The 23,208-nt window shown below is 41.5% G+C and overlaps 1 pseudogene across 1 annotated transcript; it reads right to left on the reverse strand.

Moving 5' to 3' along the window:
* Positions 1-22,104: 22,104 nt before the first annotated feature.
* Positions 22,105-22,990, reverse strand: LOC718777 (ferritin light chain pseudogene; annotated as a pseudogene). Its single transcript, XR_001439094.3, has one exon. The product of XR_001439094.3 is annotated as a ferritin light chain pseudogene (transcript).
* Positions 22,991-23,208: the final 218 nt, after the last annotated feature.

The following is a 23,208-nucleotide window of genomic DNA, read 5'->3' on the forward strand; positions in this document are numbered from 1 at the left end:
CAGGATGCGAGAGCGAGGAGGAAAGAAACAGATTTTTCGCATAAGTCACCCAATCCAAGAAAATTATCCCCAAACTAAACCAAGTTTGGTATTTTTAAAAATTTTCCCCTACTCCCACTTTCTCCCTCCAGTTCCATCTCCTTAATGATATGAAATATGCGTAAATGCTGCTGCCTGGCTGATACGATTTGAAGGAACGCTTGCTGTTTCCCTAATAAGCGAGGGCGAATATGCAATGGTCATTTTTTAGATGCTCCAATTAGTTTTCATGTGTGTGTTTAATAATCACATCCTCCGTGAACCTTCTCTTCACCGAGAAAGCCATAAAGAACTTAGCAGCTCTCATTGATCACCAACTCCAATCAGCATCATGAAAGACTGTCTTACTCGGAAGAAACGAGGCACTAGTGCAATCGGAGGGAGTGCGCTACCTACAAACGCTCCTGTTCCAGGAGAAATTAAATAACAAGCGGCAAAAATCGTTTACCTCTCCCCCAGAAACGTCTGCGCTAAACACCGGGTCCTACGGAATCCCGGGTCCTGCCCTAAGCCCAGCGTGGAGCGGGGTCGCCCGCGGGACAGCAACCCCCAACAGACACACACGTCCCGGGGGTCGGCGCGCTGTGCGAGGGATGCCCGCCCTCAGGACTGCTCGGCCCGCGCGCACTGCCGCCCTGGCGGCGCCCTGCACTCCTCCCACTCCCGAGCCAGCCTCGTCCGCGGAGCATCCCCGCGCTCTCTGCCTCTAACCTCTGCTGCCAGCGGACGCCACCGGCGCGTCCTGGATCCCGCGCGGGCGAGCGAAATCCTCTGCCTGCCCTCCCCTCCCCGCCTCCCGCACCCGGGGATGGGCTTCGTCACTGGGGCGCCGCGGGAGACAGGTTCTTCCTTCAGCTGGGGCTCCGGGGGCGGGGCCACAACGCCGCGCTAGTGAACCTCCGCTGCCGGTTACTAGGCGAGATCGCGGCGCTTGGAAACAGCGACGCCCCGGAGGACTGGAGCCGCCCCCTCCCTCTCCCGGCCCCGGAGGCCTCGTTCCCCGACGCATCCTGGGAAGCGTAGTCCTCTCCGCGCCGGCTAGGGCAGACAGTGAGCGGAAGGGACCACAAATCCCAGGATTCCGCGCGCCCAGAGGGAGTCGCGGCGAGACCGGTACCGGCGTCAGCGGAGCCTGCGGCTCTTGGGGTGAGGAGATCGTGGTTCATCAAGGACGACCGGGCGTTCTCTTGTGACTGAGGCGGGAGCTGGCGTGCATGGGTCTCTGTGGAGAAAAGCGGTGGAGTTGGAACAGAGACGGTCTCTACAGCCCACCATTAGAATTTCTCCTGCATCGGTCCCAGAGGGTTGCTGTAACCGACATCCTCACCATGCTGTAACTGACTCAAGCTTAAGTTTGTTTCCTACATCAGTTTTCCTTTTCATTCACATGGATTTTAATTTGTTAGAGTGCAGTTCTGCCAAGTTTAAGAAAAATGCTGGGAATGTGAGCTCACTTGTGCCCTAAGAACCGGCGCCTTCCCATGACCTGCGTCCTAAATTAGAGGACTTAGGTATTTACAGATAACCAGAGTTTGGAAGCAGGAAGGTGCTCACACCATGAACAAGTAACCTTGGCCTTCAAACGCAGAAGCTGGTGGCATTTCTCCTAAAACTGCCCGAGGTGAACTATGAATCCACTGTGTTCTCAGGTAGCCTATTTCTAATTTAGGGCCATAGCTAGCCTTTGGAAAGAGATTTCAAAATCCCAGTGACTAAGAGGCTGCAAAAAGATGATGGGTTGGACGTTTGGAACGTCCTTTCCTTCCCAGGCTTTCAGTGTAATCGCTTACTCCATTCATCTCCCTCAAATTTTAAGACAGCCCTCTGACCTAGTAAGAAAGCTCGAAAGAACTGGAAGCGCCAGAGTTTGGATGATTTGTTGCCGCCTGCAGTGATGAAGAGGATTTGAATTGCTCTCATCTTTGTTTTTAAGGAAACAGATCAACAAATAAGTGAGATGGCACTGTGCTAGGCAACAAGAACACTACCAAAAACAAAAACACGGTCTGAGAAAGGTTTGAGATACAAGCAAAAATATAGTTGATCAATGATGTCGTGCCATAAAACAGTGCCAAATGAATTAAAGACAGTTTTTATTGTTGTTCTTTTTGTTTTGTTTTGAGACAAAACAGGCTGTTGCCCAGGCTGGAATATCAAGATCTTGGCTCACTGCAACCTCCACCTCCCAAGTTCAAACGATTCTCCTGCCTCAGCCTCCCGTGTAGCTGGGATTACAGATACGCACCACCACGCCCAGCTAATTTTTGTGTTTTTAGTAGAGACAGGGTTTCGCCCTATTGGCCAGGCTAGTCTCCAACTGCTGATCTCAGGTGATCTGCCCGCCTTGGCTTCCCAAAGTGCTGGAATGAGCCACTGTGCCTGGCCAGTAAGTTCTATATAAGAATTCAGAAGAGGAAGAGTTTTTCCAGATAAAATACATCAGGAAAAGTTTCATGGAGGAACCAGGAAATATAGATAGAATTGAGATAAGTAAAGATAAATTGAAAGAGCATTCCACATGGGTTTAGGGAATAAACAAAAGTGTAGATGCAGAAAAGTGGATTTAGAGAACACTAAAGAGAATACCCAGTTCGGTTCAAGGGAGAATTCATATAAGATCAAGAGGACACATGAAAGGTTATATTGTAGTTGGAGCTGAGCATAGGGGTTTGCACTGTATCCTTAAAATAATGGAGTCATTGATTTTTTTGAATAAAAATAAGGAAATAACAATGAAAGCAGTAATCAAAGCACGAGGTATTAGAAGTCTGGGGTAGTGCTTGAGGCTACGTTAGAGATAGGGGCAGTGGTCTAGAAAGGAAGAGACGCTTTCCAGAGAAAATGTACAAATGTATTGAAAAGGGGTCTCTTAAATGGAATGGATGGAACATGTTCATTTCCTAAATTATCTTTAGTATTGCTAGTGACCCCCATGCTGTACCAGCCTGTTAAATGAGTTGGAGGAATAAGTCTGAGTCTGCCACTTACAATTGTAACCTTAGGCAAATCACTAAATCCTCTGATCTTTACTCTCCTCATTTAATAAAGTATAGCAATACTTACCCCACAGGATAATTGTAAGAATGAAACAATACATATGTGAAAAGTTAATTTGTAAAGCATTAGATAAATGTTAATTATTACTATATGGCAGTAGATAGTAACCTCTACTTGAAAGTATCAAATAAGGCTGGTAATAATATCCTTTGGAAATAAGCAGTCTTAAAAAACATGAGCAAAACTCATAATATAATAACATTATGTTGTAATGAATAGCAGTTACTGTGTTCCAGGCACTATAAATGGTGCTTTACGTGTATTAAATAATTTAATCTTCATCCTAGTAATAATCCTATGAAGTAGTTACTGTTATTTCCTCGTTTTACAGATGAAGAAATGAAGGTAAGGAAAGTTTAAGTAACTTGCCCAGGAATGCACAAAATAGTGACAAAGCCTGGATTTGAACTCAGGCAGTCTGACTCCAGATGCTGCTCTTAAATGCTAAGAATGATGAAAAAATTTGTTTAGATGGTAGAGTAGGTTCACCTGTAAATGAAACCCAAAATAGCCATGATTTAAACTTGATAGAATTTTATTTCTGACAAAAACCTGGAGGTAGTACAGGCCTAGAATGATGGCTCTGCTTAAAGGAATCCTTGAGTACTCAGGCTACTGGCAGCATGCCAGCACTCTGCTCTGCTGTCCCTAGACCTCATGGTCCAAGATGTAGTACTAGCCATCAAACATACATTTCAAGTACATTTCAAAGAAGAGAAGGGTCATGGGGCACATCCTGGCTGCCTTTAAAAGGAAGATGCTCAAAAGCTACCCTAGGTCGGGCACAGTGCCTCACACCTGTAATCCCAACACTTTGGGAGGCCAAGGCAAGAGGACTGCTTGAGCCCAGGAGTACTAGACCAGTCTGGGGTTTGGTGACACCTCTTTTCTACAAAAACTACAAAAACAGCTGAGTGTAGTGGCACAGGCCTGTGGGCCCAGCTACTCAGGAGGCTGAGGTGGGAGGGATTGCTTAAGCCCAGGAGATTGAGGCTGCAGTGAGCTGTTATCACGGCAGTAGACTCTAGCCTGGGCAACAGAGTGAGATCTCAAAATAAAAAAAGAAAAAGCTACCCCAAGTCTTTTCTGTTTATATCCTGTTGGTCTGAACTTAGTTATATAGGCATACCTAGCTGCAAGGAGATTTAGGAACTAGTTTTTATTCTGGGCAACCATGTACCTAACTAAAAATAGAGGATTCTTAAACTATGGGAAAAAAAATAAATGGCACTTTACATCCCTTACCTCTTTTAATCCTTACAACAACCCTATAAGTAAATAACTTCATTTTAATGTGAGGAAACTGAGACCCAGAGAATAAGTAATTTAACCAAGATTATTCAATAAGTGGCAGAACCAGAATCAAATTTAGGTCTGTCCAACTACAGAACTAGTGTTATAAACCGCTACTCCCACACCTCCCAACCCAAGACATAGATCCATTTATTATAAAACGATGAGAAAGTAATAGCTGAGTAAAGCAAGGTCTCAGAATTCCTGAAGTTTCCTAGATAATAAGGGGGAAAAAGATTCAACAAACAGTACTAAGGACAGAAGATAAGTTGAAAGACTCATGAAAATTCTCACAAAAATGCTCCAATTTGGAAAAGTCAAATGTATGTATACATTTTTAAAGGTTGAGGTGAAGAAGGGGGATATGTTTAGAGAAGACCCTACATATGACTTTAGGTCTTCAGCAAAAAATAGTTTCACTAGGACCTGCCATCATCAGGGAGGTGGTTGAATGATGGCTGTACTATGCAGAGTCAAAGGAATAATCCAACATTCACAGGTGTGAGATATATCTTTGGCTGCATGGGATAGGTCCTGGAACTGGTCATTTCATAGTACCTTAAGCAAGAGCAAAACCTTGTCCCTTAGTGGAGGATGTACTTAGTCCCAACAGATTTCACCCATTTTCTTACTCTGCTCTTTTCCAATATTAGGCTACAGAAAAGTAGGGGGGCGGGGGAGAAAAAACAGGAGCCACCATATTTTAGCTCTGATAAGATCAATTCATTCCTAAAGTGGGAAGGATGTAAACAATAATTTCTATAAAATATATCAGAATAGGGAGATACGTGATCTAGAAATAGCTGCCCCTATCCAATATGAGCAAGATGAAAAGAAAGGGCATTGCAAACACAAACTAAAATCCTGAAAGAAAGGTACATAACATGCAAAAGATAGCTGAAGAACCCCACCTGGAAGACAGTTTACATTCTCTGCTGGAGAAGAACTTAGTTACAGCATGAATTTAAGGTATCAGTGATGTGGTTTGGCTGTGACCCCACCCTAATCTCATCTTGAGTTGTAACTCCCACAATTCCCATGTGTTGTGGGAGAAACCCCGTGGGAGGTGGTTGAATGATGGAGGTGGGTCTTTCCTGCACTGTTCTGATAGTGAATGAGTCTCACGAGATCTGGTGGTTTTAAAAACAGGAGTTCCCTGCACAAGCTCTCTGTTTGCCTCCCGCCATCCATGTAAGAAGTGAAGAAGTGACTTGCTCCTCCTTGCTTCATCTCAAAAAAAAAAAAGGAAGAAAATCATAAGGAGGAAAAAAGTATATTTACTATTCATTAAGTGGAAGTGGATCATCATAAAAGTCTTCATCCTCAACGTCTTCACACTGAGTAGACTGAGGAGGAGGAGGAAGAGAAGGAGTTGATCTTGCTAACTCAGAAGTGGCAGAGGCAGAATGAAACTCCTCATATAAAGTGGACCCACACAGTTCAAACTTGTGTTGTTCAAGGATCGACTATATACTGAAATAATGAGATGAAAGAATGTTCCCATAATGCTAAAAAAAAATCATCCCACAGATTACTTACCTTTAAATGAAGAGATCTGGGGGACACTATCTCAGCTTATCAAACTTAGTATCATTAGTGGCAGAACAACTTGCTCCTCCTGCCTCCTGATGTGATGAGTATAAAATGCTGCATAAAACATTTTTACCAAATAATATCTAACCCAAGTCTAATTAAGCCTTGAGAACTAACTTTCAGTTTATAGAAAAAGTGGCATAGATGAATGAGTTAATTGAAATCACAAGGAAACAATCAGGTAAAGCCAGAAGGTAGGACAGTATATAACACAACTGACCTAGCCTCATCAAAAGGTAAATGTAATAACAACAACTAAAAAACTAAAAAGCAAGGAATTATTCTTGCTTTAGTAAAAGAGACTAACGAGATGTAACAATGAAAAACAGTGTGTGAATCCTGATTGGATCCTGCTGGTTTGGTTTGGTTTGGTTTTTTTCCCCACAGTTTAAATAGAATGTGGGGAAAAACAATATTAGGGAAATTTGAATGCAGAGTGCATACTAGAGGATATTAAGGAATTGCTGTTTTTATTTTTAGGAAAATCTTACGAAACACATCCTGAAGTATTTAGTAGTAAAATATTGTTTGCAGCTTATTTCTAGCTAATTCAGGAAGAAATGTGAATGGAAATAGAGAAATATATACATACACATGCAGACATACACATACATAAGAGACTAAGCAAATATGGAAAATATCAGCGATTGCTGAATCTAGATATTTTTCTACTTGTTTTAATTTTTGAAATAAAAAATTGGGAAAATTTATTTCAGGGATCTAGAGAGAAAAAAAAATCGAGGCTGTGTGTGGAAATCAGGCTGGTCTCAGTTTTCTACACTGCAACTTGCAATGCTGCCAGAAAAAATGGAGCAATGTCTGTAAGTTCTGAGAGGAACAAAGTGTAACATCAGAATTATAACTAGCTGAATTATGTATAAAGGCAACAGGCAGATATTCTGAAATATTAAAGAAATTATATAGCACTGTGACAGTTATGATGGTTAATGGCAAATGACTAAAGATCTCAAACCATTAAAGAAGGTAGAAGTTTCTCACATAAAAAGTGTGGAGATAAGCAGTTAAGGCCTTGTACAGCAGCTTCAAGAAATTGTCAGATCCTCAGAATCCTCCCTCCTGTCTTGCTACATCCAGCACAGGTCTTTCACCTCATGATCTAAGACGATAGACCAAACTTTAGTGGTTATATTTGCATACCTGCTAACAGGAAGGAGAATGAAGATGAGCATATCCTCTCTCTTTAGAATATTTTCTGTAAGTCTCATACAATATTTTTGCATATATCCCATTGGCCAGAATTTAGTAACCAAGCACATCTAGCTGCAAGGGAGGCTAGGATTGTACTGTATATTCTTGGGTGCAGGGGAAAGTATGTACATTTAAAATTATAGGTCTTTTTTAATTTTTTGTTTGTTTTTTGAGACAGGGTCTCACTCTGTCATTGAGGCTGCAGTGCAGTGATGCAATCACAGTTCACTGCAGCCTCGACCTCCCAAACTCAAGGGTTTCTCCCACCTCAGCCTCCCAAGTAGCTGGAACTACAGGTACATGCCACCATGCCAGAATTTTTTTTTTTTTTTCTTTAAGAGACAGTATCTCATTATGTTGCCCAGGCTGGTCTCAAATTCCTGAGCTGAAGTCATCCTCCCACCTTGGCCTCCCAAAGTGCTGGGATTACAGGTGTGAGCCACTGTGCCTGCCTACAATTATGAATATTTTACTAAGAAGAAAAGGAGAAAGTAATGTTGGTATTCACTAGAAGTTTCTGCTACCACTCCCATGGGATCTTTTTGAAATAAAAACTACCTGACAATGATATATAGCCACCCAAGAAGTGAGCAAAAGAATCAGAGACGGTGAAGCCATGGTAAAAAGATGGAAAGTGAGCATTGAATCAATTTAGTAGGGAAACAACTCTCTCCATTCTTCAGTTTTCCTTTTTTGTTGTTGTTGTTGTTAAACCAAGTAAAATTAGTTGAGATGGGACTTTTTATTTTTTAAAATAGTATAGTATGGTCATATTCTCATGACATTATTTCCATTCATTCAACCATCTATCAATCCATGCATCTAATTGTATCTATACATCAAGATATTGTAATACAGTTAACAAAAGCTATACTGGTTTTGTTTAGAACAATGTGATTTAGAAAGATTTGCTGCTTTCTTCTTTGTATCATTTTGATGGTTCAAAAATGTTTGAAATTAGCATGTACTATTTTTATTAAAACAATAAATCATTGTTCTTAAAAATAGCTATGAATGATAAATTTTATTTTTATTGAAATGATATTTGGAGTCATTAGGACACATCCTTTGATTGATAAATCCACACCCTGATAACCGGCAAGATCAAGAACCTCTCAGATCAGTCTGGTGTGGTGGCTCACACCTGTAATCCCAGCACTTTGGGAGGCTGGGGTGGGCAGATCACTTGAGGTCAGGAGTTCAAGACAAGCCTGGCCAACATGGTGAAATCCCATCTCTACTGAAATTACAAAAGTTAGCCAGGTGTGGTGGCATGCAGCTGTAATCCCAGCTACTCAGGAGGCTGAGACAGGGGAATTGCTTGAACCTGGGAGGTGGAGGCTGCAGTGAGCTGAGACTGTGCCACTGTGCTCCAGCCTTGGTGACAGAGCGAGACTCTGTCTCAAAAAAATAAAAATAAATTAAAAGCCTGTCAGATTGATGGACACTGTTAGGACATATGAGTGTAGCTCTTTAACCACAGTTTCCTCTGTATGAAACTAACCAATTATTTGGAACTAAAACTTGTAACCTTGACCTCATTGGTATCATACTTTAGATACCATTAAACTAATAAAAATTGACAGTAGTGAATAACCAGTTATCAACAAATGGGGTTAGAGTCCACGTTTTTAAGTAAAAGACTTAAAAATAAAAATAGCACAAGAAGATGCTAAACGTAATTACCCAACACAGAAATGCAAATCAAAACCACAAGATAACACTTCACACCCACTGGAATAACTATAATCAAAAAGACAGTAATAAGTGTTGGAGAGGAAGTAGAGAAATTTGAACCCTCATACACTGCTTATGAGAATAAATTACATCTCAGTAAGATGCAGCTGCTTTGGAAAGCAATCTGGCAGTTCCTCAAAAAGTTAAATATAGAGTTACCATATGACCCAACAGTTCCACTTCTAGGTATATACCCAGGACAGAGAATGACATACGTCCACACAAAAACTTGTTCATGAACGTTCATAGCAGCATTACTTATAATAGCCAAAAAGTGGAGATAATCCAAATATCCATCAATTTGTGAATGGATACATAAAATGTGTATATCCACATAATGGAAAATTATTTCCAATGAAAAGAAGTGAACTAATACAAGCTACAACATAGACCTTAAAAATATTATTCTGGGTGTGGTCAACATGGTGAAAACCCATCTCTATTAAATATACAAAAATTAGCCAGACATGGTGGTAAGTGCTTGTACTCCCAGCTACTCAGGAAGTTGAGACAGGAGAATCACTTGAACCCAGGAGGTGGGGGTTACAGTAAGCCGAGATCGTGCCATTGCATTCCAGCCTGGGCAACAGAGCAAGACTCCATCTCAAAAAAAAAAAAAAAATTATTCTGGGTGAAAGAAGCCAGTCACAAAAGACACATATTGTGTGATTCCATTTTCAGACGGAGTGTCCAGAATAGACAAATATAAATAGACAGAAAGTAGATTCGTGGTTGCCTATAGCTGGAGGTGGGTAGGCGGGGAAATGAGAATGACTGCTAATGGGTATGGGGTTTTGGAGGGCAGGCATGATAAAAATGTTCTAAAATTAGATTGTAATGATGGTTGCACAATTCTGAATATACTGAAGAGCACCACTTTAAGGAGGTAAAATGTATGCTATCTAAATCATATCTCAACAAAGCTATTAAAAATAAAAATGAAAACAAAGTTGGACTCGTTTTACTTGGTTGTGAAATGTGGATTTCCTGCATATTATATGTGCCAATCATTTGTCTGTTCAATTCCTTAAATGGCAGTTATTTTTAGAGCAGAAATGATTTCTTATTCATAAAGGAAAGGATTGATTTTTAAATTAAAATTCAGCATTTTTGTCTATCATCCAGAACTTATTCTATGTTTAGCATGTTTACAGAAATAATTAACATCTTAGATAAACTATATAAGTCACATTAGAAGATATAAAATGCTAGGGCTAAAGGGAAAGGGGAATTATCAGTCATTTGTGGAGGAAAAAAAAACTTCTAAAGTTTCCCATCGCCCTCCCATCTTTTTTCAAACTTTTTCAATAAAGGATAAAGAGTTTCTGTCTATTCAGCTGTGGAAGGTAGTACAGTCTAAGAGAATATCAAATCAATGAAAAGTTTTCATGATTTCTTCTTCTGAAGATGGGGTTCCTCTTTATTCTCTGTACAATAAAGATAACATGAAAGAACCAGGTCAGACAAGTGAGAAGAAGCCTCTTTAATCCCTGTGTGAAAAGGACCTACTCTAAAAAGCATGCCTAGATACCCAGAGAGAGTCTGGTCTTTCAAATGCAACTAGCTAGAACTCTACATAAAGTCTAGTTTGCCTGAAGACCAACTTGCAATGTACAGACATTTGAAACTTCACATCACTTAATATTTCTCAATCCAGACATTAGTGCTGGTAACAATTCTTTTTTTTTTCTCCTGCTGATAATATGTCAGTCATAGTGTACCTTTTTAATAAAGCCCCTATTGAAACGCTAGCCTCAAAGAAAGAATGTGAAAAGTTAGTCATATAGCTAATAATGCATGCTATACTTTCAACACATTTCAAATGTTTTGGGTATCTTATAATAGGGGTAACATCTAGTTGTTAGATCTGGACCACTGGATCTGGCGTCATTACACATTCTTCCCAAGTGGGCCCTATACGCTAATTTATTTGCTTTCTCTAAAATCCATACCAAGAAATACCCTATTTGCTTTGTTACATTTTTGGACAATTTATGATAATATCTTCTAGATATATTAAATTTCCTATTATACTAAGTTGCACTGTATTTCCCCCAGTTTTAAATCTTTTCTTAGATATTAAGTTTTATCAGTGTTTGCTAGTAAGAGCAATGAGAGTTTCCTATAGAAGGTATTAATTTGTGTTTCAAAAATCTTAAAGATGTGCAATAATCTCACTGCTAGGTAGGTTCCTAAATTAATCATTTAATAATTATTATTACTAGGTGGGATGCAGTGACTCACACCTATAATCCCAGCACTTTGGGAGGCCGAGGCAGGTGGATTGCCTGAGGCCAGGAGTTCAAGACCAGCCTGGGCAACATGGCAAAACCCCATCTCTATTAAAAATACAAAAATTAGCCAGGCATGGTGGTGTGCACCTGTAGCACTAGCTATTTAGGAGGCTGAGGCATGAGAATTGCTTGATCCCAGAAGGCAGAGGATGCAATAAGCCGAGATCACACCACTGCACTCCAGCCTGGGCAACAGAGTGAGATTCTATCTTTTAAAAATTTATTATTACTAATAACTATTATTAATAGTTGTGTGTTCCCTTCAGGTATACATTCTAGAATATTGTTGAAGTTTACACTAAAGAGGAAACTGTAATAAACTCCACCTAAGAATAAGGATTCTAGAGCTGGAAGGTAATTTAGAGATACTTTAATTCTACTAAAGGAGGCTCAGGTGATTGCCGAGAATAAGGAGTCCATAATAACTTTATTGAGTGTTTATGTATTCAGAGCAATAATACTTGAGTATTGGTGTGGGGAGGGATTAATATACTACACTGATATCATCCTGGAATAGTCCAATGGGGCAATCCTTTCAGTTCAGAAGGCAAGACTCTGGAGCCAGACTATCAAAATTGTCATCCTTACTTTGCCACTTAGTGGCCTTTTGGCCTTGAACAAGTTACCTAAATCTCTCTCAGCTTCAGTTTCCTCATCTGTAAGATAGGCATAACATTACCTATTTCATAGGATTGTTGTAAGGATTGAATGCGTAAAATACATATAAAGCAGCCTGGGGCCCATCTAGACTTCCCTTTTCCTTATGGAGCAAAGATTCTACCAGGCCAAAGCAGCACGCCCACCCAGAACCCATATCCACCCCCACTTTTAAGACCATGTTCCAGATATCTGAGACCGTGGAATTCCCTACGCCAATGGTTCTAAGCCCATTTACTAAGAAGGGCTATCTTCTGGACTTCTCTGCTGGAGTGTGTTCTTCTAGGTTGGAGGGTGACCTGAAAGGAAAGTGATTTGTGGGGTAGGGGAACATGCACCTGGGGCATACATGTATGGACTGAGTGCCCACAAACCTGTGTGTAAGGCCCCTCAAGAATATTGTAATTTTTTCAGTGTAAGGCCTTTTTTTTTTTTTTTTTTTTTTTGAGATGGAGTCACGCTGTCAACCAGGCTGGAGTGCAGTGGCGCGATCTCGGCTCACTGCAACATCTGCCTCCCAGGTTCAAGTGATTGTCCTGCCTCAGCCTCCCAAGTTGCTGGGATTACAGGTGCCCACCACCACACCCAGCTAATTTTTGTATTTTTAGTAGAGACAGGGTTTCACCATGTTGGTCAGCTTGGTCTCATACTCCTGACCTCAGGTGATCCACCCACCTTGGCCTCCCAAAGTGCTGGGATTACAGGCATAAGCCACCATGCCCGGCCTGTAAGGACATTTTTAAAAGTTTATTTGATATCTAACTTTGAAGTACATAGACATATGGAATGTGGGCCTTTTTTAATACTCTTGCCCTGGCCCCACAAGCATGAGGGGTAAGTGTGGTGCCTGTCAAAGCAGTCAATACCTTTTAGCTATTATTATTATTACCTTAGAAAGAGACTATGCTCACTAAAGGTAGCAGAAAAAAAAATTTCCTTACCTCACTGACCAAAGAGAACACAGCCTGCCCAGAGAAGGTACTCAGGTTAGAGATTTCTAAAGGCCCAAGCAAAGAGGCCAGACCACTTTTCAGGTTAGTCAGTGTGACAAGGAGGTCAGCAAAACCCTGCGCAAATATCGGTTGACACTGGAATTAAGATTCCATACTAAATGGGAACTTGGCATTTCCACATGAGAAGAGTAAGAACTCCCCCAGAAAGTGTCTGTAATGAAGAAAACCCACTGCTAGCATGGAGCCGCACAGGCCATTGGACAAGAGGGCAATCTGCAGATACAGGAGAAGAGGGGGCCAGTCCTGAGTAGGGCAGAGCATACACTTTTCTCATGGCCCCAGGGACGAGGTGTGAGTGCCAGTTCTTCAGTAAAAACAAGCTGGACGTGGAGACAGCAGAACCCTACTGCTATCACTACCCTACTCTGATTACACCAGAGATCGTGGGTTCCATCATCTTGAACAGATCCCTTTGTTATCTTTATAAAGTCCTGAGTTTTAAAACCTGCTCTGAAGAGTGTAGAATTTGAGTCATTCCTTATACCTGACACCTGAATAAACTGCAACTGGGTCAGAAATATAAATGTTAAAATAAAAGCATCAAGTACTAAAAGAAAACATGAGTAAATTCACCCACAACCTGGAGATGAGAAAAACATTCCTGACCATGACTCAAAATCCAGAAGCAACATGGGCAAAAATGGATACCTTCTATTACCAAAAAAATCAAGAATATTTTGCATGGCAGAGAGTATCCTAAGCAAGCGAAAAGAAAAACAATTAACTGGGAAAAAATATTTGTAATTAATACCACAGAGAAAGGAAATATATTAGAGATTCTTTTGATTAAAAATAAAATCAGTAACTCTATCAAAAAATATGAACAGGTAGTTCACATAAGAAGAAATTAAAGTGGTCCTTAATCATATGAAAAAAATTCTCAAAATCAGGTAAAAGTAAATTGAAACTACATTGATTTTAAAACGTGGAAAATTGTACATTTCTGAAGGTATACTTAAGGACAAAATGAACAAAAGGGAGGCATCCCTAAAGATTGACTGTAAAGTTAAAAAGAAAAACTTAAGCTTTTTGTAGTCATCATATTGGAGTGTGTTAAATAATACCCCAGGGATACAATCAGCAAAACTGATACTTGGGGAATTCTAAAAGACAATCTGTTTTTTAATCAAATAAATTTTAAGAATTAAAAATGAGGGACAGCAGGGGAAACTCTTATTAAAACATATTTAAAGGACATACCAACTTATCTTCTGGAGCATATTTGGATCCAGGGTTGAACAAACTGTATATAAAAAGAAAAGACTTATGAGATAATCACAGAACTGTTAATACTCAATGTTTGATGATTTTAAGGTATTATTAAATTTTAGAGGTTATAATGGTATTGTGGTTATGCTTTCAAACAAGAGCTCTTATCTTTTAGAGATTCATGCTGAATTATTCACCATGAAAAGATCTGAAGTGTGAATTTGCTTAATTTGTTTAGAAATAATCTGAAGAGGGTAGGGAGAGGTGGGTGGGATTTTAGGTAAAGCTAAATCGACCCTGAGCTGATAATTACTCTAGCTGAATAATGAGCACATGCAAGTTTGCTCTACTATTCTCTCTACTTTTTATATGTTTTACATGCCCCATATATCTCTTTTTTCCAGTTTTTAAAATTAAAATTTTTAAACTGTTTCAAATATTGTTAGAGCCAGGATTCTGGACAGGGTGCGTCCTCTCTATTTCAGCCAAAATACTAAGGGTATAATCGGAAGAGCAGCATCTGCTACAGAATCTTCTCTTGGGCCTATTTCCATCTGAAGGTGTTTACTCATTATCCTTGCAAAGTGCTTTCATTATAGTTTCATTATTATAAATTATAGTTTCATTATTAAATTATAGTTTCATTAAAATGAATCAAGTAAAATTTTGATTTATCATTTTCTCCAACGAGAATAGGGAGAAAGTGTAGGGTGGTGGTTAAGGATTTGGGCTCTGGAGTCAGACACCTCCATTCAAGTCCAATTCTACCATCTGGATATGTGACCCTGGGCAAGTTATTTATCGCTTAATATCTCAGTTTATTTATTTTTAAAATAGACATAGATAATAAAAAACATTACATAAATACGTTGTGAGAATGCGATGAATGGGAGAATGTATGTAAAGTGCTTATAATGCGTAGCACATAGTGTTATGGGATCCTTGGAGTGTCACTTGGCCAGCCAGCAACCTCTGTAGCCAGTGGTGCCTTTGCTGGGTTTTGCTCTGGCCCGCTGGGTTCATTCCGCCCACTCTGCCTGGAAGATTGCGCTTGGCTCGCACTACTGGCCTGGATCCCACACCTGCCAAGGGCAAGTCAGGCGTGGAGCAGCAACGGGTGTGGGCCAGAGGTGGGGTCCGGCCACTGTGCACAGCCAGGCACTCCAGCTGCAACAGGGTGGGCAGCTCCAGGTGCTGGCTCCAGTGCTGGCTCCCTGCAAGGCTGCTGCTGGACCAGGCATACCATAAGCAACTTCCACAGCTGACATCAGGGAACATGGTGATACTCAGAAGCTTGGAGACGCCAGAAACCGCAGAGCCCTAAAGAGGGTGTCACAGACCTGGCTCGGGGAGCTCCTAGGTCTGGGCTCCCTGAAGGGCTGCAGGTCTTCTTTTCTTCTGTCTTCTCTCCTTCTTGTTGCCCACAACGTGGCAAGCAAAGGGCATGTTTCAGCCCTGTTTGTGTTACAGCTCTTTTAGCCCCACCATTTGACGGGTCCCGATTTCTTGTCCTGTGTCCAGGAAGAATGAGGTACACGTACAAGTGGAGGATGAACAAGACAAAGAGGAGCTTTATTGAGCAATAGAACAGCTCAGAGGAGACCCATAGTAGGTAGCTCCTCTCGGTAGCCAGGGTTTTCCCAATGAGTGTTCAGCTCTCGGCAGAGAGGGTAGGTCCTCTCTGTAGGTAGGTCGTCCTATCGTCTCTTCAGGTCTGAGTCCGTGGCTTTTTAATGGACCTCAGAGGGGAGGAAGTGTGTGCCAATCAGACCATTAGCAGCCATGGGCGACCTGAAAAAAGCTACAGGTTCCCACTCTGATCATGGGACCAGCAGCCTGGCCGCCAGGCTTCGACCTTCCCCGGATGGAAGGTGGGGCTTCACTAGAGACTTGCCTGCTTCCCAGGAGCCTGTCTGATCCTGCCGCCTTCATGGTGCCCAGGCTGTTCGGGCTCAGGGGCACCTGCAGGCCAGTGCAAAGCTGCCCTCAGCCACTGCTGCGGGCTTATTGGTGCCCAAAGTCCAGAGGAGGCTGAGGCGGCAGGGAACTGGTGTGTCAGCGCTGCCCAGAGTGTGTGCACACCCAGCTGGGCTGCAACAGCTCCTGGGCTTGGCCCCAACCTTGCTCCGACATTAGAGTGGGCACCAGGAGCTGGGAGAGGCCAGGCAGCAGGAGCAGACACCTCCAAGGCTGCGGGGGTAAAGTGGAGGGGGGGCCTTCCTGGCCCCCAAGAGTGCAGAGATGCCTGGATCAGCAGCCACGGCTGGGCGGCTGTAGCTGCACCTGGAAGAGCAGGGCTCTTGCCTGCTCCCGGCCCCCAAGAGCACAGGGAGGCCTGGGTCCACAGCCACAACTTGGGTTGCTACAGCTGTCTCTGGGAAGGTGGGGCTCCTGCCTGCTCCCAGCTCCTGCCGACTCCATGGAACACGGCCTTGCCACGGGCCCAGCTCCTCCTCCAGGCCCCTCTCTGCCTGCCCCTCCATGCCCCACTGCACTGCTCCCCTGCCAGTGGGTGACTCGGCCTGGCCCCATCATGGGGGCTCCCAGGACAGCAGGCTCCGAGGGGTCTCCCAGGGATGGGCTCCAGGGACTGCTAGCCTCCTCCGCATTTTGCCTGTAGCAGAGGTAGGCAAGGTGCAGACGGCGCAGCAGCTCCAGCCAATCCTGCACAAACAAACCCTATGCTCTTAGGCGGCCCCATGAGTCCTGGCTGTGCCTTCAGCTGGGTGCTGGGGGGCCCCCAAGACGTGGAGCAAGGTTGAAGCACCAACGGACATTCCAAACGTGGGAGTGTGTCCTGCCGCGCTGTGCGACGGTGAGGGTGGTGCAGTTGGCTGCCTTGGGAACGGGGGGGGGGGGGGGGCACAGGGCACGTGGGGCACAGGGGACCCACCACCGCCACTGCTGCTCCTGCAGCGGCTCCTGCCACCACCGCGTGCGCAGCCCCACTGCAGCCAGCGTGATGGCAGCGGCAGCTCCGGAAGGCCCACCACGGTCATCAATACACTCCAAATATTTATTATTAATTACAGTTACACAACATCAATATTTAAAATATCCTCCCAAAGAAGACTCCCAAAAAATGTAAAAGGAGGATTTAACTTAATTATGCATGAGTCTATGTGATTGCCTGAGTTACTGTTACTGTGTTTTTAATTTGCCTGGCCATGAAATTGGTGTCTATTCTCTCAAAGTTTTCTGATAAAATTCTAGAATGTATTAGAACTAATTCTGCATTAAACTAAAATTTCTTCACAACCTTAAAAGCATCAACATTGCTTAAATGCAAAGACTTTAATGAGCTAAATAATATGTTAACAAGTTCATTAAATTGCTACCACTGTGCAGCACGGCTGAATAAATTTCCAAAATTGCACACAGAAGGGACAGGATTATGCCATCACTGAATGGTAATATAAAGGCCTCAATATCACGTAGTTGGGCTCTAGAGTGAGGAAAACTAGAGAAACAATTATCCAAATAGCTTGACACCCAAAATTCTGAATTTCTGAAAATATTCACTTTACTAAAGGGAAGGAGACTAAAAAATTTACTCTTTTGAACCCTGCTGCTGGTACCTGCAAATAACTAATTTTCTGTATTAGTGAGGTTTTTAGTTCTGCTGTCTAAAGGTGAACAGTCTAAACAGAATGACAGAATCATAGAGCTAGGGACACATGAAATTAAAACAAGACCTGGGTTTAACCACAGCTTTAACCACTTTCTTTGTGGCTTTGAACATAGCAGTCAGTCTCTTTAGGTTTCAATTTACTAAACCATAAAATGAAGGAGTAAGACCAAATGATCTTTAGGATCTCTCCCACCTCTAAAATGTTACGGCCAGTTCATTAATAGCATTAGTTTGTTATGGGCAATATATTTTAGTGAAGTAGTATAATTCAGTCACACATCACTTATTAGATCCTGCTTCAAAGGGTGGGGAAAACAATGTAGAATCAGTGCAATTCACTCCTAATCTAGGGTTCTTTAAAAAGAATGGGACTGGGCACGGTGGCTCACGCCTGTAATCCCAACACTTTGGTGGCCAAGACGGGTGGATCACCTGAGGTCAGGAGTTTGAGAACAGCCTGGCCAACATGGTGAAACCCTGTCTCTACTAAAAATACAAAAATTAGCTGGGCATGGTGGTGTACGCCTGTAATCCCAGCTACTCAGGAGGCTAAGGTAGGAGAATCGCTTGAACCTGGAAGGCAAAGGTTGCAGTGAGCCGAGATTGTGCCATTGTGCTCCAGCCTGGACAACAGAGTGAGACTCTGTCTTAAAAAAATTAAAAATAATACAATAAAATAAAGAGACTTGGCTAACCTTGTGAATATACTTAAAACAATTGAATTTTACCTTTTAAATGGTAAGGTTTATGGCATGTGAATTATATCCTAACAAAAAATTACATTAGAAAAAATACTGTGCTTATCCCCAAAGAAGGAACTTCTGTAGCCTAAAGAAGCTTAAGTAGTGATGTGGACCAAAAAGTACAAACCTTTAGATAACTGAACTAAAAAGACTTGAACAGCAATTTAGCTTGGCCAGCAGTAAAAGCTACCCTTTACTAGGACTGGCTACATAATTTACGTGGCCCAGTACAAAATGAAAATGCAGGACCCCTTGTTCAAAAATTATTAAGAATTTCAAGGCAGCCATAGCAGAGCATTAAGCCAAATGCAAACCACCTCAGAACTCAGGGCCCTGACTATACAGATCACAACCCCATGAAGCCAGCTGTATTTACTGAACTGTTAATATTTTGTAGGCCCAGGGCTGAATACTTTACAGACCACTCATTCAATTTTCACCACAACCTTGCAAAAGTAATATTATTATTCCCATTTTATGAAAGAGAAAATAAAGACTTAAAGAGGTTAAAGAATTTATCCAGTTTTCCACAGTCTACAGGTGAAACAGCTGTACTTCAAGTGTAGGTCTGACTCCAAAGTCATATTTTTTAAACATTGATCTTCAAACTTATTAATAATTATTTTTAGTGAGTACTGTGATATATGTGTAAATATATAAGAATAAATTATATACATGTACTATTGAATTAATAAGTAATATACCACGGCTGAATGCAGTGACTCACCTATAATCCCAGCACTTTGGGAGGCCAAGGCAGGTGGATCACAAAGTCCAGAGATTGAGACTATCCTGGCTAACATGGTAAAACCCTGTCTCTACTAAAAATACAAAAAAATTAACCAGGCTTGGTGGTGTGCACCTGTAGTCCCAGCTACTCGGGAGGTTGAGGCAGGAAAATCTCTTGAACCTGGGATTCGGAGGTCACAGTGAGCCAAGATTGCACCACTGTACTCCAGCCTGGGTGACAGAGCGGGACTCTGTCTCAAAAAAAGAAAAAAGAAAAAAAAGGAAAAAAAAAATGAGTTATATACCCTAAATGTCATGTAAAACAAAGACATTTTAAAGATGACATATGTAAAAATTCTAATATGTTCTTCCCATACCCTAACCCCTCACCTCCCACAGTTGCTGTAGTACCCCTGATAAGGTATCCCTTAACCCAGGAATTAAAGCTCCCCTGAGCCCAGCCAAACTTAGAGTTAACAGCACTTAAGATGTTAATTTTCCTATGAAGTGTGAAATTTTAATAGGAAATTCTAAAAAGGTAACACTCAAAAAGGTGACTTTTTCATAACAGAATTTTAGGAGCTGTGAAAAGCAGGGTTTTTTTTTTTTTTTTTTAATCCTGAAGGCTGGCTTGCCTTAGAGAAAGCTCATTTCACTTACTGATAAGATAAGCTGGGTGAGCCTGACCAACATTTTTGGTTAAATCTAGGTTATCTCCAAAGTTATACAGTAGAGGATGATTCATTGTAGAACACAACAAGGAAAGCATTGACTTGACAAATGTTTATTGGTGCCTACAATGGGTCACAAAACTTGCTGATTGCTGGGGATAGATCAGTGAACAAGATAGGCTCTCTGGGGCCAAGATCTAAGTGTGTTCTAAGGAATACCAGGCAAGGGCAAGTTCCATGCCTGCAGAAATAAGCTTAGGAGGAAATAAGATGCACCTTGTTCTCTGCTCATTGAACATAAGCCTTTGGAAAGCAAGACAATGCTTACAGGTATATTTTATTAAGACATATTTCAGTAATGTTGGAGTTTGATGAAGACCCCAAATTTTCCTTAAAAATGTCAAAATTCATTTTTTATAATACAATACTCCTCTTTCTCTATACTGAAGTCTAGTTTTTAGATCCTCTTTAAATACTGGCCGTTAGTGCACTAAATGTACTAAGAAATATGCTTTTTAATTCTGCTTTTATCTGTTTGTATATAACAAACTTTGGTTGAATCATGAATGTACTAAAAATTGACAGCACGAAATAAAGGAGATATTTATATCTCTTCCTGAAGATGGCGACAGAAGACCGTGTCTTTAATACAGGGCCATATCTTGTGTACCAAGAGGTAAACTCATGCTGTTTAAGCAGAAAATACTTTCTTTACTGATTTTTTACTAAATCTTCCTTTACTAAATCTACAAGTTTTTTTTTTTACATATAAATAAATGATATTTCTAGTCTACAGTTAGTTTAAAAGGTGGACTATTTGGATAGCTTGTTTGCTTTGCAAAAGTAGCAACAGAAAAAAAAAGAGTGAGTAGAAAAAGGAAAATTGGCACAGCAGATTGTATCTTGAGCTGCACATGTCAACAATTCTTCAGGTTCCTTTCTTTGGTTGCACAGTTACTCCCAGATTTATTTATCCTGGTGCTTGTTTCAATACAGCTCCAAAATCAGTGGGAAACTGGAGCCACAGTCAGTCTGCCTGGTGCAAATCCTGTGTCCACTATTTACTAGGCGTGTGACTTAACAAGCTAACATCTGTCTCTGTATCTTTGTTTCCTCATCTGTAAAATGGGGATGATGATGAACAGAATAAGCATATAAAGGACTTAGCACAGTGCCTGGCACACACTAGACATTCAATAAATGGTAGCTCTCATCACCACATCGCAGGGCCCTGTCTAGATGACCTAGGAAACATCTTAAAAAGGTATCTTTCACTATATTTTAGGAAGAGGCATGGTTTTCAGTATTGGACAATCCCAGACAAGGGGAAAGATACTCTGGGGACTAAACAATATAATTGGAATATCTTTGGACTCATTGCTTAAAATGCCAAATTGTTGAGTTTTTCATTTTGATGCAATCAAATAATTTGATTGATGAGTCACTCTAATTGCCACTTAGAATTGTTAGTTTTTGCCTTAATGAAAAATTACATAAAGTAATTTTATTCAAAATGCCACATTTATGTTAATCTATTTCTTCTTTTATTAAGTTGTTGCAAAAGTAATTGCTGTTTTTGCCATTTAAAAAGTAATGGCAAAAAAGTAATTGCTGTTTTTGCCATTTAAAAGTAATGGCAAAAACAGCAATTACTTTTGTACCAACCTAATAAATTGTTATATATATTTGAAATTCCAATGCATGTTTCTAATTCAGCATGTAATTTTAAAATATTTAGGAAAAAAGATAATTAAAGTAAGCACCATTTTCCAAATTACATGACCTTAATGAGCAAGTTCAATTTACTTGTATTCATTGTTTGTTGTTGTTGTTATTCTTGAAGCCTTTTAAAAATTTATTACCTCAAGTATTTATCCTTTGTGTTACAAACAATCCAAATATACTCTGTTAGTTATTTTTAAATGTACAATTAAATTATTTTTTACTATAGTCACCCTGTTGTGCTATCAAATACTAGATCTTGTTAATTCTTTCTTTCTAACTTTTGTGCCCATTAACCATCACCGCTTTCCCCACAGCCTCCTACTACCCTTCCCAGCCTCTGATAACTATCCATCTACTCTATCTCCATAAGTTCAATTATGTAATTTTTAGCTCCCACAAGTAAGTGAAAACATGTGAAGTTTGTCTTTCTGTGCCTGGTTTATTTTACTTAACATAATGACCTCTGGTTCCATTCACGTTGTTGCAAATGACAGGATCTCATTCTTTTTTTTTTTTTTGCATCAAAAAGCTTTATTTCCATTTGGTCCAAGGCTTGTTAGGGTCGTTAAGAAAGCTGCCTAGTGGCTGGAGGGAGAGGCTTAGGCAGAAGCCCTATTATTTTGCAAGGGGCCCTTCAGAAGTCGCTGGGCTCAGAAGGCTCTTAGTCGTGCTTGAGAGTGAGCCTTTCGAAGAGATACTCACCCAGCCCAGCCTCCGGGCCGGCCAGCCTGTTGAGGTTGGTCAGGTGGTCACCCATCTTTTTGATGAGCTTCACTTCCTCATCTAGGAAGTGAGTCTCCAGGGGGTCACAGAGATGGGGATCCGTGTGGGCAGAACCCAGGGCATGAAGATCCAAAAGGGCCTGATTCAGTTTTTTCTCCAGGGCCATGGCGGCTTTCATGGCATCCGGGGTTTTACCCCACTCATCTTCAGCTGGCTTCTTGACGTCCTGAAAAAGAGCGCAGCCGCCACGCTGGTTTTGCATCTTCAGGAGACGCTCGTACCCCTCGCGCTTCTCCTCGGCCAATTCGCGGAAGAAGTGGCTCACGCCTTCCAGAGCCACATCATCGCGGTCGAAATAGAAGCCCAGAGAGAGGTAGGTGTAGGAGGCCTGCAGGTACATATTGACCAGGCTGTTGACGGCTGCCTCCACGTCGGTGGAATAATTCTGACGAATCTGGGAGCTCATGGTTGGTCGGCAAGACGGAGCTAACCACAAAAACGGTGCTGGCAGGTCCCAGAAGCAGGAGATGGCCGAGAAGATGGTCCTGGAGGTTGCAAGTGGAGAGGAAATCGGAGGGCGGTAGGAGGCTGGAAGAAAGAGTCCCCGGATCTGTTCCGTCCAAACACTGTTGAAGCAAGAGACAGACCCGCGGGACCGCCGAACTGCCACATTTTCTTTATCCATTCATCTGATGATGGACACTTAGGTTGCTTCCAAATCTTGGCTATTGTGAATAGTGCTACAATAAACGTAGGAGTGCAGATATCTCTTTGATATACTGATTTCCTTTCTTTTGGGTTGATCTTAGGAGGGATACTGCTGGATTATAAGGTAGCTTTATTTTTAGGAAACTCCAAATTGTTTTGAGGAACCTCCAAATTGTT

Source organism: Macaca mulatta, chromosome 13 (assembly GCF_049350105.2).
Source record: "Macaca mulatta isolate MMU2019108-1 chromosome 13, T2T-MMU8v2.0, whole genome shotgun sequence".
NCBI classification, from domain to species: Eukaryota; Metazoa; Chordata; class Mammalia; order Primates; family Cercopithecidae; genus Macaca; species Macaca mulatta.